The sequence below is a fragment of the Cebus imitator genome, unplaced genomic scaffold (assembly GCF_001604975.1).
Source record: "Cebus imitator isolate Cc_AM_T3 unplaced genomic scaffold, Cebus_imitator-1.0 Scaffold42, whole genome shotgun sequence".
In the NCBI taxonomy this organism is placed as follows: domain Eukaryota; kingdom Metazoa; phylum Chordata; class Mammalia; order Primates; family Cebidae; genus Cebus; species Cebus imitator.
In genome coordinates, this window is record NW_016107357.1 from 12,708,474 (window position 1) to 12,721,496 (window position 13,023).

A 13,023-nucleotide genomic window follows, 5' to 3' on the forward strand; every position below is an offset into this window, starting at 1 on the left:
AAATGGAGTTGCTGTATATTGCCCATGCTGCTCTTGAACTCCTGGGCTCAAGCGATCCTCCCTGCCTCAGCCTCTGGAGGAGCTGGGACCTCAGGCTTGGGCCACCACAGCTGGCTATTTTTTTGTTTTTATTTTTTTTTGTAGAGATAAAGTCTTTCTATGTTACCCAGGTTGCTTTTGAACTCCTGGGCTCAAGTGATTCTTCTGCCTTAGCCTCTTGAAGTGCTGGGATTACAGGTTTTAGCCACTGCACCCAGCCTTTCTTGTCCTTCACGAGCTCATACTCTTATTTCTGAGACAGACAGACTCACACTTACACATGCTGGACAGAAAAGTGAGTTTGCACCCAAATGGATCTGCAGATGAGCAGTAAGGACTGCACGTGCTACATGGGTAGAGCCAGGAGTGGGAGCAATGGTCAGTGTAGCTACTGTGCTAAAGAAAAGACTTCCTACAACTCACCACCTGCAGTGGCTGAGAATACGGACTCTGCTTCTTCATTATGTGGGGTTGAAGGTTGACCCCTTACTCAACCCCTTATTGGCTAATTTGAGGGAAGGGGTGATGATAATGATTGCTACCTTTTAGAGCTATTACATGGATGAACCAAGTAAATACATAGAAAACTCTCAGCAGAGCCTGGAAGGTAGTAAGCACTTTATTATGATGCTTCTAGTTGCTGTCTTTACAATGGAAATTTCAGTCTCCTGAAGACCTTCAAACTGCCTGTCCAAATGTATCTTAGCATACTTAGTAAATGACTCTTCTGTCTTCCACATGTATTACATTCTGTCCAGTCTATAAAAGCAAGCAGCACATGCTATTCTAGGGAGTTACTTCAGATCTCCTCCCATTCCCCTTCTATCCCGAATATTTCCAGGCAGAACTCTAAACCCATGGCTCATGCCCATGGAGAAGGGGAAGAGATTTGGATTGTTGTCGGTTTTCATCCAAATGAAACAGGTCCCTTGAATACAGCCTTGTTCTCTCCCACGTGCACTTTCAGAACCATTCTCAAGCTATTGCCTTGGGGCTGCAGGTAGGCTGTTATGTTATTCTCACTTTGCAAGCAAGGAAACAAAAACTCAGAAAGTTTCCCTGATGATGTAGCTAGTAAGAGACCATCTTGTTTACAACTATGGCTGTCTTTGGGCCTGAACCTGTAAAAGATGGTTTCCTTCTAGAGAGCCAAGGAAGCTACTTCAATGACTAATTCTCTTTCCTCATCTAAAATTAGGAGCTCCACAATATGGTTGGCTGGTAGAACTGGGCCCAGGACTTGGTCTGGTTTTCTACTCATGTCCTCTGACTTGCCTTTCCCTCAGGATGAGTCACAGAGAAGGCACGAATGTGTGACTTTTACACAGTAATCCAGTACTCTGGTCAATTGGTTAAACTTTTGAGAGGCATTTCAAAAGTTGTAGCTTTCTGATTTTATGATGCCATTAGGGAAATAACATATGAGGATGGTCTTGAACAGGGGGCACTGCTGTCTGTGGGGTCCTCTGGGGAGAATCCATCATCCTCCAATCCAAATATTCCCACTGAGGTTACAGAGATCAGGTCAAGAATAGGCTGCCGTGTTTTTGGGCTAAGGTGACTATAGGAAAAGGTGTTTCAGAAACCATGAAGGCTTCATGTAGGAGGAGATCTTGGGAATGGAAGGATGAGTTTGGGAGCAGTGGCTCATGCCTATAATCCCAGCACTTTGGGAGGCCAAGGCAGGAAGATTGCTTGAGCCCAGGAATTTGAAACAAGTCTCTACAAAAATAAAAAATAAAGTAGAAAAATTAGCTGGGCATGATCGAGAGCACTTGTAGTCCTAGCTACTCAGGAGGCAGAGGCAGGAAGGTTGCTTGAGCCCAGGAGTTTGAGGTTACGGTGAGCTATGATTGTGCCACTGTAGTCCAGCCAGGGCAACAGAGCAAGACCCCATCTCAAAGACAAAAAAAGCAATATAAGGACGAAGAGTTGCATGGGAGGGTAGGAATAAACCAGAGCAATAAAAAGGTATAAAAACCTGGGCAATTGAATGACTAGTTAATAACATGACCTTTGGAACACTCATGGTGAGCAGAGGCCATCAGCACTGACTGGGGTTTTGTGCAGCTAGAGTGTGGCCACCCTGAGACATCCTCATTATCTGGATGATGCTCAAGAGGTGACCCTTGGCATCAATCTAATTTACTTTGAGGTGCAGGGAGGGACTACCCCATCTGGAGGGCAGTTGGGGCTATGTAGGTGCACACTTTGATTGGTTAGCTTCCTTTCTTCCACCGTAGCGAGGTGAGGCATCAGACTGCTCCCTGCCATAACCATCAACTGGAAAAACCCATCATCAACATGTGGGCTTTCCATTTGAGAAGGAAGAGATGTGTTTTCCAAGCTGATGGGCTGCAGCATGGATCTGCAGAAACAGAACATTTGAAAGAAGCCAATGGAAAGCCAGGTGGTTTAACACATCAGAGAGATTGCTTGGTCTAGTATTTTTATCTAATTGGACATGATCCTGTTAATCTAATTTTTGCTATGAAGTATTGGTTGTCTTTTAGAAAATGCTGATGTAGGAAGAATATCCTGTAGGTATATTCAGCAAAATGAACCCATCTTATATGCATCAATAGCTGCCTTTGTTGTTCATGAGAATAGGCTCTTCTTAGGCCAGATGGAGAGAGCCAGACAAATTGTGAAATAGGAAAATATTGAAGTCTTATAAGGAGAAGTTACAGAGACTAGTATTGTCACAAAACCTGGAGAAAGAGATCACTCAACATCATGACTGTTATCATCATCTATGAGGATTTTCATAGAGGCCAGCTACAAACTCAGGGTGCCGTCTGTTTCTGATTTACTCAACTTTCCAACATGCATTTGTAAAGGGAAGGACATGCTTTCTTCTCTGGACAACTACCCATGACTTGAAAAGAAACTTCCTAATAGCACATGGCATTTCTGGATGTGTCACTGGGGGAGACTCCCGTGCTTGCATGGAGGCCATGATTTCTGACTGTAGCTTGTTGGGAACCCCCTGGCCAATGTCAGAGATGGGTTGAAAGTAGAGGGCATGTGCTGGGGTCAAGGACACCCCATGATTTTTGGTTTGGGTATGATAATAGAAACCAAAGAAACCATTTGAATTTTCCAATATCTGTGTTCTGGATCAAATAATTTAGCAGGAGGAGATGAAGTGTTATCACCCCAGAGACATCATAGCTGCCTTTTGAGTAGAGCCAACAAAAATGGTTTTCTTCCAGTGAACAAAAGGAGTGCTGGAGAATCAGGAGGTCCACAATATGGAAGCTGACAGAGCAGGGGTGCGGGAAAGGACAGGAACCACTTAAAAGATGTGTTCATTTGAATTTCTCTCATCCCTGGGATTTCAACCTCTCTGCTTTAAAGTAAGCTCCTTATTTTCTCCTGCAAGTCTTCCTTTGATGTGAGGGTCTTAGAAGAACTGCTTTTCTCCAGTGAGCTTGGTTCTCTTCCCACATGAAACCCATCGTCCTTGGTCCACCCATTCTCTGTAATGGGATTGTGATGTGGCAGTGGGGGAGGGAGGAGAGGGAAAAGATGTGGGGACACAGGGAGGAGGTGACGTTGTCCAGGGTTTTCTTTGGATCACAGTCCCTCCATGTGTGGCATGAGGTTCCATCTATTTATTTGGCGTAAATTGAGGAGAATGGTGATTTGCAGCTCATCTCTCTCCAGGGCCATTAGCTCAGCCTTCCCTGGCTTGTTGGTTTTATGTGTCTGGAAAACCAGGGGAGGGCAGCCTGTGACCTTGTGTAGCATGCATATGGCTAACTGCAAAGTGAGGGAGGAATCATTATAGTAATAACCACAGTGATGACGTGGAGGGCTGCCTAGGATGCTTTCTAATGTTCTTTAGAAATGCTTGGCTGGCTTGTATTCATCTGGGTTGAGTTCTTCGTTCCTCAGCTCCTGGGATTTTTTATGCTTCACGTGAAATGTGTTCTGGCAGCTCATGGACGAATTGTCTCTGGTTGTGCATTTGGAAGAAACATGTCGCATCTTTTTACAACCATTGTTGTGAAACAAACTTAACTCCTGGTTACAGGCGGTCTGGTGAGCCTTGGTTGGAGAATCTGGGAGCCTCCCAGCAGGGCTGGGCTGGGGAGGCTGGTGGGTGGAGAGGAACCAGGCCCGAGATACCCCCTCCACCCCCAACCACTGGCTGAACTGCCTGGGGCTCCCTGGCCAGGAGCACTGATTATGCAGGGTGCTGCTGGCATCCTCATCACACCTGTGCTCAGCTCCACAACATCAGTCTTTGCTGATGTCAGGCCTCCTTGCAAGTGAGATTTGAAATAATGCAACTCACCAGCTCACAACTGAATGGGAAAAAAATCAATAGTTCCACTTTCCCCTCAGCAACATATCTTACTAGAGTGAGGAGACAGTGAAACAGCAAGTCCTGAACTGGAAGACTGATCCTGAATCTAGGATGGTGGTAGAGATTTTCATAGAGGATTGTGTGGAGGCAGCTGTGTGGGAGGGGTCCCATTTATGCTCTTGCCGCAGGGGTAGTGTGAGGTAGCTGCCAAATTGGAATAATGCGAGACTGCAGAGAAAACCCCGGCAGCACATCAGCAGCCTCCAGGCTGCTTTTCCATTCGTGGGATTGTTGTTCTTTAATCTCCACTTCTGGGCTCTTTCTCTCTCCTCTGTCTTTGCCTTCTACCTGATTGGTTTGCCAAGACAATGGCTTTATGGGACTGAGAGCGTTATAAATCATCTGGAGAAAGAGGAGAGCTTTGCCTTTTGCCAGGAAATTCTGATTCCCCCCCTTCCTTTTTTTTGGTAAGGACTTTTTTTTTTTTTTTCCTTTTTTAGAGATGGAGTTTCCCACTGTCCCCCAGGCTGGAGTGCAGTGATATGATCATGGCTCACTGCAGGCCTTTACTCCTGAGCTCAAGTGATTCTTCTGCCTCAGCCTTCCAACTAGCTAGGATTATAGGTGCATGTGACCATGCCTGGCTAATTTTTAAATTTTTTGTAGAGATGGGGAGGTCTTGCTGTGTTGCCAGGTTGCTCTTGAACTCCTGGCTTCAAGTATTCTTTCCACCTCAGCCTCCTGGGTCACTGGGATTACAGGTTTTTTTCCCCTTCAACCCCCTTTTAAAATAAGGTAGACATCTTGCTTTTCCCAGGAATTCATGAGGCAGATAAATATTTGCCAAAGCAGCGAATGCAGTGAGACAGAAGCGTGTGAGCCATGCTGGCCAGGAGGTGCCTGGAGTGAGGCTTCCCTGCATTGGTGACATCTGCAGTGTTCAGGACCTCCCTGCAGATGTGCCCTCTCCACTCATATTTATCCTGTCTGTCCTTAGATTGGTGATGATACTCATATGCTAATTTTAATATCTCTATTATTTACAAACTGTCATACTTGCTTACAATAACCCTGTAAGGTTTCTTAGCTGATATGTTTTTATGTCCATTTTGCAGATGAGGCTGCAGAGGGTCCAAGTTCACACAGCCATAAAAGCGGTGCCCTCACTGCTTTGGCCAGTTTTTAATGCGGAAGGAATGCAAAGACAGTTCACACTGATGGCTTGGGAGAGACCAGGCCTTGGACAGAGTGCTTAGTCAAGCAATGGGAAGAAGTCCAGCCCAGCAGAGCAGGGGTCTGTGGGTCCAAGGAAAACAGAATGGACGGCCCTCCAGGCCAGGGATGGTTGTCTCTGTGTACCTGGTGTTGCCTGATTGGATTGGAGCCAAGGGGTATCTAAAAATAGGTGGCCTGGGGAGACCAAAGAGGCAGCTGTCTCAAGTCAGAGAGGTCTGTCAGAAGTTCCAAAGAAAGAAATGTGAGAGGAAAGGAAACTGGAAAGCAAGGTCCCGCCCCAGGGCTAGAGGAACTGGTATTACGTATCTGTGAAAAGAGTTTGAACGGGATGATCTGGAAGGTCCCTTCTGGTTCTACAATAATTTGCACTTTAGAATTTTATGAAATAAGTTAAATTAAGCCTAAAAACCCCTCATAATTCTATTCCAAGGAGCTCCATGTTAAGTTTCTCTTTGAAGTCCCCTGGGCAGGCTATGACCATCCACAGGCCATGGTGCCCTAGCTGGCACTTTTCTAAGGGCGGGTCCCTAGAGCATGGACCTGAGCAAAACCTGCGCTGCAGCCCAGCCGCTGCTGCTGCTGCTCAGAGCTCAGGCCTTGCCTCGCCATTGTGTATCCTCCTGTTTCTTCTGGAAAGTTGTCATTACAGGCAGTGTGAAAGGTTTACTAAACTATAATCTGGTAAAGGAGGAAGAAGATTGGGAAACAAGGAAGAGATTTGAAAATCCCCCCTATCTGGAGGTTTCCAAGAAAACAGGACCTCGATTTCCAGTTTTCATTGCATTGTAAATTAAAAATGAAATCCTAAGCCCCCAACCACTGAGCGGATTCCCTCTTGGCCAAGGAGACGCTAGAGAGTCCATGCAAACTGAGTTTCCAGCCCCGATGGGCCGGGAGGTTGGATTTGCCTTGTTATAACCCTCCCTTTTGTAGCTTGGCACAACGACTGACCAGCATCAGTGCTAAAATGAGATCATAAGAACTGACAGAACAGACTCTCAGTGGCAGTAAGATACCAAAGAATGAATAAGAACTAAGACCATGCCAGGCAGGGATAAGTCACACACTTCTGCACCTAAAGCAAAACAAATATGTAAAATCAATCTTATTATTTCAACTGAAAAAAAATAATAATAAACTACCTTCTATCTGCCACCAGGGCTTTCTTTTTCTCTGGCAGCTAAACAAGCACTGGCCTTGAGCTGAGCTATATTAAAGCCACGGCAGTCCTTCCGCTGCCAGATGCTGACTGACTGACCCTGTTCCACCAGCCATAGGTGCAGCTTTCATTAGAAGAGGTACTGATTTCAATAACTTTCTTCTGATATGAAGACCAATCATGGACTGCTTCTGGCCTATTTACAGAGACACTCGAGTGCCTTTGCGTTCTGAAAAGACCTTTTACATATAGGTCCTAATTGTAATTAATACATGTAAATGTTAAGTCTCCACCCCAAGGTGAACGTAAGTTGTATGTAACATGTGTGCTTATTCAGTATACATGTATTAGGACCATCTTCATGAATATTCATGTCTCCTGCTGTAACCTGTTGAATATGTATACTTGGTCAACTTATTCGGCTTAAATTCCTGTCTTACCTGTCCCCCCCTTAAAGTGTCTGATAATGGCTTCTGCTGGAGGCTATGCTTCCCAGGCTGTTAGGATGGCAACCTTGGAGGCTGTGACCCTTATAAGAAACAAACTCCTTTCTAAATTGATAAATTGTGTGATTTTCAGGTTAACAGACCATATTTGAGAGACTCAAGGGAGGAATTCTATTTTACCTGCAGATTTAAAAAAAGAGTTTATTTGTGCTACAGTAACATTTATAATGATTTTTGAATAACTTAGAACAAAGGAGGGTAAAAAAGTGGATATGCATTTTATAATGTTGTATTTTAACATTTTACAATTCTCTGTTTCCTTTAAGAAGTTTACAACATAAGTCTATTATTCTTAGTATTATTATTTAAGTAGCTCTTTGGAGGCTTGTGATTTGTAGATTTATCCATTTCTCTTTTATATAATTTAGGCATTACATTAATTATTTTTGACTGGAGCCCCATGGATTATCAAAGATGGGGGATAGTCATCTTAAAATGATTGTAGCTAGGACCTATATTGCAGCTGCAAGTCAACTCTCACAAACATGAAAGCATGTGGCCTGTTTTAAGTCTTTCTCCTAGTCAATTTCAATTTTTAGTTTCCATTATTATCACCTTGAGAACTGTTCGGTACTTAATTTCTTCATAATTTACATTTCTTCTACAATCTTCTGTTCCCTTCATCAAATTCTCTTATTCTTTCCTTTTTGTAAGTTGTATGTTGCTATTCCTTGCTTTAACTTTTCAGATATTAATTTAGTATGTCAGGCTAAACTCTTCTTCAGACAATGAGCTGAAACTCTGGGAGAAGTGAGGAAGTTTTGAAATCATTCAGGAGAAGGTAATTTAGCTCTGCTCAGAAAGACCCTTCTCCAGTGACTGCTGGGAATATCCCCAGGTTGGAAATGCCAGCTCTTTGCTTGCTGAGAATTTAATCAGTCAAGAGCACATCTTTTTTAGGCTGTGGAAGGGCGATTAATCTACCCTGTGCTGATGGCTGGGCTGCTGGGATGACCCAAACCAAAGCCAGACAGAACCTCAAGATTTCCCGTAGCTGCTTCCAGGGAGGTGCTGTGTCTTGTATTTAGAGATCGTTGTTAAGCATTCCTCTTGACTTTCACTGTCATTACTATTTTGTGCTTCCTCTTTGGCAAATTTCCTTAGCTTCCTCTTTGAGTTATATTGATATTGGTGTTTGAATTCCTTATTTAGTTACTCTTTTAGTCAACTGGATTTTTTTCCTACTCTTCATTCATTTTGTTCATCAGTGGTCTATTTTTGCATTTTTTAATCCAATAAAGTGTGTCCATCTTTAGTTTACCCACAGAAACATTTTAGGAAATGAAATTGACAATATTCCCTAGTTTTAGGGATCAGGATGATCTGTTGCTTTGTCAACAGATTTTGAGACATGCTTGAGAGAAATGTAAGGTTAAAACTGTCTCTGCAAACTAAGCACATATGCTTATTCTTAGCCAGACACCAGTTAATTAAAGATAAATCAGAAAAGCAGAATAAGCCCAAAACAGAAAGTACAACCGTTTTGGCAAACTTCATAGTTATGGAAAGTATAAATGCTTAGAAATTTAGGAGAAGCAACATATATTTTAAAAATTAGTATTAAATATAAATGCAAGTGAATGGGCACAGTGGCTCATGTCCATAATCCCAGGACTTTGGGAGGCTGAGGTGGGAGGATCACTTGAGGTCGGGAGTTTGAGACCGACCTGGCCAACATGGCGAAACCCCAGCTCTACCAAAAAAATACAAAAGTTAGCCCTGTCTGGTGGTGTGTCCGTGTAGTTCCAGCTACTCGGGAGGCTGAGGTGGGAGAGTCACTTGAACCCAGGAGTTGGAGGTTGCAGTGAGCAGAGATCGTGCCACTGCACTCCAGCCTGGGTGACAGAGTGAGACTCTGTCTCAAAAATAAATAAATAAATAAATAAATAAATAAATAAATGCAAGCAGTTCTGAGTATTTATTTAAAAACTCAGTTGTTCCCATGGGAGCAACTAGACATGACTTATTAAATAATAAGAATTAAGGGAGAGTAGTGATTGAAATGGAAATGTGAAGTTGCCTTTGGATCACTTAACAGAATAAACCTGGATGCGGTATCCTTTTCCCCTTAGATCAAATTGTAGTGTTTAATGGGTTGAACTCACAAGAGTTTTTGGGGGGTGGGGATGGGGGAAAGCTCTAGAGCTCAAGTACTAAAATCTTGTTTGAACATTTAAATACATCATGGTTATAAGAATAGTAGAAAATGTGGAGCTGACTTGGTTACCAGTTTCCAAAAAATAAGAGACCGGTAATTTATTTCCTTATTGTTAAAAAGAATCATTAAACAACTCGTGAGGAAGGGGTAGAGAGGAGAATGGTTATGATCTGAACCTGTTCATAGTTCTGATTCCTGTTCTCATTTCTTCATTATTAAACCACCCAAATCTCCTACAGACAAATGTCTATAAGTCAAAATTTTTTTGGCACATGAATTATAGTTTCAGTTTGGAATAAGATTGTTTGAAGCAATGAGAAAGATCTGGTTGAATTAACAGTTGGAGAATTTGGATCAGCCAAATACCAAGTTAATCAGTTAAAAATAAAGCTGTGATTTTTGATGAAACTGGACTTAGATGCAAGCTGTGTTGCTGTGATGTCAGCTGTGTTGCTTACTTCCCAGTAAGCATGGGGACCCGCAAGAGATGGCACGGGGTGTGGGTGTGAATGCAAGTGTGTTCTACCTTGCTCATACCTGCCAATTTAGAAAGTTGAGTGAATCCAGCAAATTCACCATTAGGGCTTACTCCTTTCCTCTGCTCACTGCCTTTGAATCAGCACCTCAGTAACAGGAAATCTTTTCCAAGAAAAGGTCAGAAATCCTTATGTTCATTTTTTTCTCTATCTTCCTCCATTATCCCTTATGATATGAATTACATGGATGTATCTTATTGAAAAGAGTTTATGGTCTTAACAAAATTTGACAGCGGCTGGGCGCAGTAGCTCACATCTGTAATCCCAGCACTTTGGGAGGCCGAGGCAGGTGGATCACGAGGTCAGCAGTTTGACACCAGCCTGACCAACATGGTGAAACCCCATCTCTACTAAAAATACAAAAATTAGCCGGGTGTGGTGGTATGCACCTGTAATCCCAGCTACTGTAATCCCAGGCAGGAGAATCAGTTGAATCTGGGAGGCGGAGGTTGCAGTGAGCCGAGATTGTGCCGCTGCATTTCAGCCTGGGTGACAGAGTGAGACTCCATCTCAAAAAAAAAAAGTGGCATCTTATTCTCGGTTTGCAGAGTTAGCTGTACTAGTTGTACTTTACTAAAAGGACTCAAAACAATGGAGTGTAGCATCCTAGTTGAAGACATAGAAGCTTTGAAATTCAGAGAAATAGACAGTGAGAATGTGAGTCATGATGCGGTGTATATTCAGAGAAAGAATCAAAGAACTGAACGTTCAAGTATTTCCCTGGCCTAGTTTCTTTGGTTCTTTTACTTAATGTCTTTTGCCTGGGCCAGAGAGAAAAGCTCTAAATATATTTACTCCACTCTTGTTAAAAATTTGTGTGCCTGATTTTGGTCAGATTACTCTAACATATTTTCTTACTATAATACAGGTATGGTATATGTCTGCATGATTTATTAAATGGTCTTTCTATACTTCATTCCTCCTGTGATCCTTAAAAGATGAACTATTTGATGAGCACAAAGGTGAGTGTCTGTCTTTGGTCCAGCAAACTGTCTGACTTCAGCCACCACCAAACTGGAAAGAGATAACATGCTTTGCCAAAGGTGGCAAGGACGGCCAGCAGAGGCCTTGGTGCCCCTACCTCTCAGTTCAAATCTCTCTCCACTGCACCACACTGCCTTTCCCAGAAGTAAAGGTCTCAGATAACCAGCTTGAGTCATTTTTACAGCCGTATAGAATGAGTTGCTTGTGATGAATTGATGTACTGTATTGTGCCTTTACAAGATCATCCGAAATCTAGAGGAATTCATGGCATTTGTGCTTCTGTGCCCCATTCATGTCCGATGGGTGCCATGTAATATTATTAGCTGTGAGGATAGAAGGGTCTAAGGCAGGAAAAAGGCCAAGTAGATAATCCTGAACTTCCTAACGCTGTTTCCACAGTCATTTTGTTATCCACTTTCCCTCTGATGGAGGCTGAGGGGACTGGGCAGTCATTGGCAAGGTTGTTAATGTGAACAGATTTGTGTGTGTGTGCGTGTTTTATTTTATTTTATTTTTTGAGACAAGGTCTTGCCTTGTCACCCAGCCTGGAGTGCAGTGGTGCAATCATGGCTCATTGCAGTCTCAACCTCCTGGGCTCAAGGAATTCTGCCGCCTCAGCCTCCCGAGCCGCTGGGACCACGGGCACATGCCACAATGCTTGGCTTTTTTTTTTGATAGAGATGGGGTTTCACCATGATGTCCATCTCAAGAACAGACTGTAGAGGGGTGAGGGTAAATGCAGAAGAACTGTTGAGAAGCTACTGCAGCATTTCAGAGGAGAGGTGCTCCTGACTTGGACCAAAGTGATGGAAGTGAGACAGTTCTTTGGTCGGATCAGTTATCTTTAGAATAGTTTCTCACTCCCAAGTCATTGAACCAAAATTGCCTGGCTGTATCCTCCTGCATACGTGTCTCTTTCTGGCCCTTGACCAAGTCTTGGCTTGTATTATCTAGATTAGTGACTGTTATTGACTTCAATTCCATTTGCCCTTCTAATTATGGCTGAAAAGCAATCTGTCCCTCCCCAAATTGAATTTTTATTACTTATATTTTTGACATCAGTGATTGCATTCTGTTTGTGATATTGCAGGAGTATTGAAGGGAGCCCTTTTTCATTTTGAACCTGAAGCTAAGGCAATTGTGAGCTCCTGTACTAATCTGAGGGTTCCATAATCATTTTTAACAATCAAAAATATTATTCCATAACATTTTTTTAGGGCCACCATTCATAATATTTAGCTCCTAAACTGCAGGCAAGAATGTTAATGTTCTGCACACATTGATTGTTGTAGCCACCCACAGTCTCCCAGTTGGGCAGATTGAAAAGAAACCATCAGTCTCAAGAAAACAAAAGAGCTGCTGTGTTTTCTCTTGGACCTGCTGCTGCTGCATGGAGTCCCAACTCTTTTTACCTGGATTGTGAAGCACCAGTCTGCAGTGCCCTCATAATACATATAACTCATCATACTATGAGAAATGGAAGATTTCACATGCATGAGTCTTCTAGGGCTGTCATAATGAAGTATCTTGGACAGGGTGGCTTAGACAACGGAAGTTTATTTTCTTACATTTCTGAAATCTGAATGTCTAAGAACAAGGTATCAGCAGAGTTGGTTTCTTCTGAGGCTCCTCTCCTTGGCTGCTTGCAGACAGCTGTCTTCTCTTTTGTCCTCTGATGGTCTTCCCTCCACATCTCTATGTCTTTTCTTATAATGACACCAGTCATATTGGATTGGGGTCCACCCTTATGACTTTATTTTAAATTTATTACTTATTTAAAAGCCCTATCTCCAAGACAACAGATACTGGCGAGGATGTGGAGAAATAGGAACACTTTTACACTGTTGGTGAGAGTGTAAATTAGTTCAACCATTGTGGAAGACAGTGTGGCAATTCCTCAAGGATCTAGAAACAGAAATACCATTTAACCCAGCAATCCCATTACTGGGTATATACCCAAAGGATTATAAATCATTCTATTGTAAAGACACATTCTATTATATGTTTATTGCAGCAGTGTTCACAATTGCAAAGACTTGGAACCAACCCAAATGCCCATCAATGATAGACTGGATAAAGAAAATGTGGCA

At 42.8% G+C, this 13,023-nt stretch overlaps 1 protein-coding gene across 5 annotated transcripts in view; it reads left to right on the forward strand.

Moving 5' to 3' along the window:
* The window catches only part of DISC1 (DISC1 scaffold protein), a 368,084-nt gene that overhangs the window by 135,191 nt on the left and 219,870 nt on the right, over positions 1–13,023 (forward strand). The window lies entirely within an intron of this gene.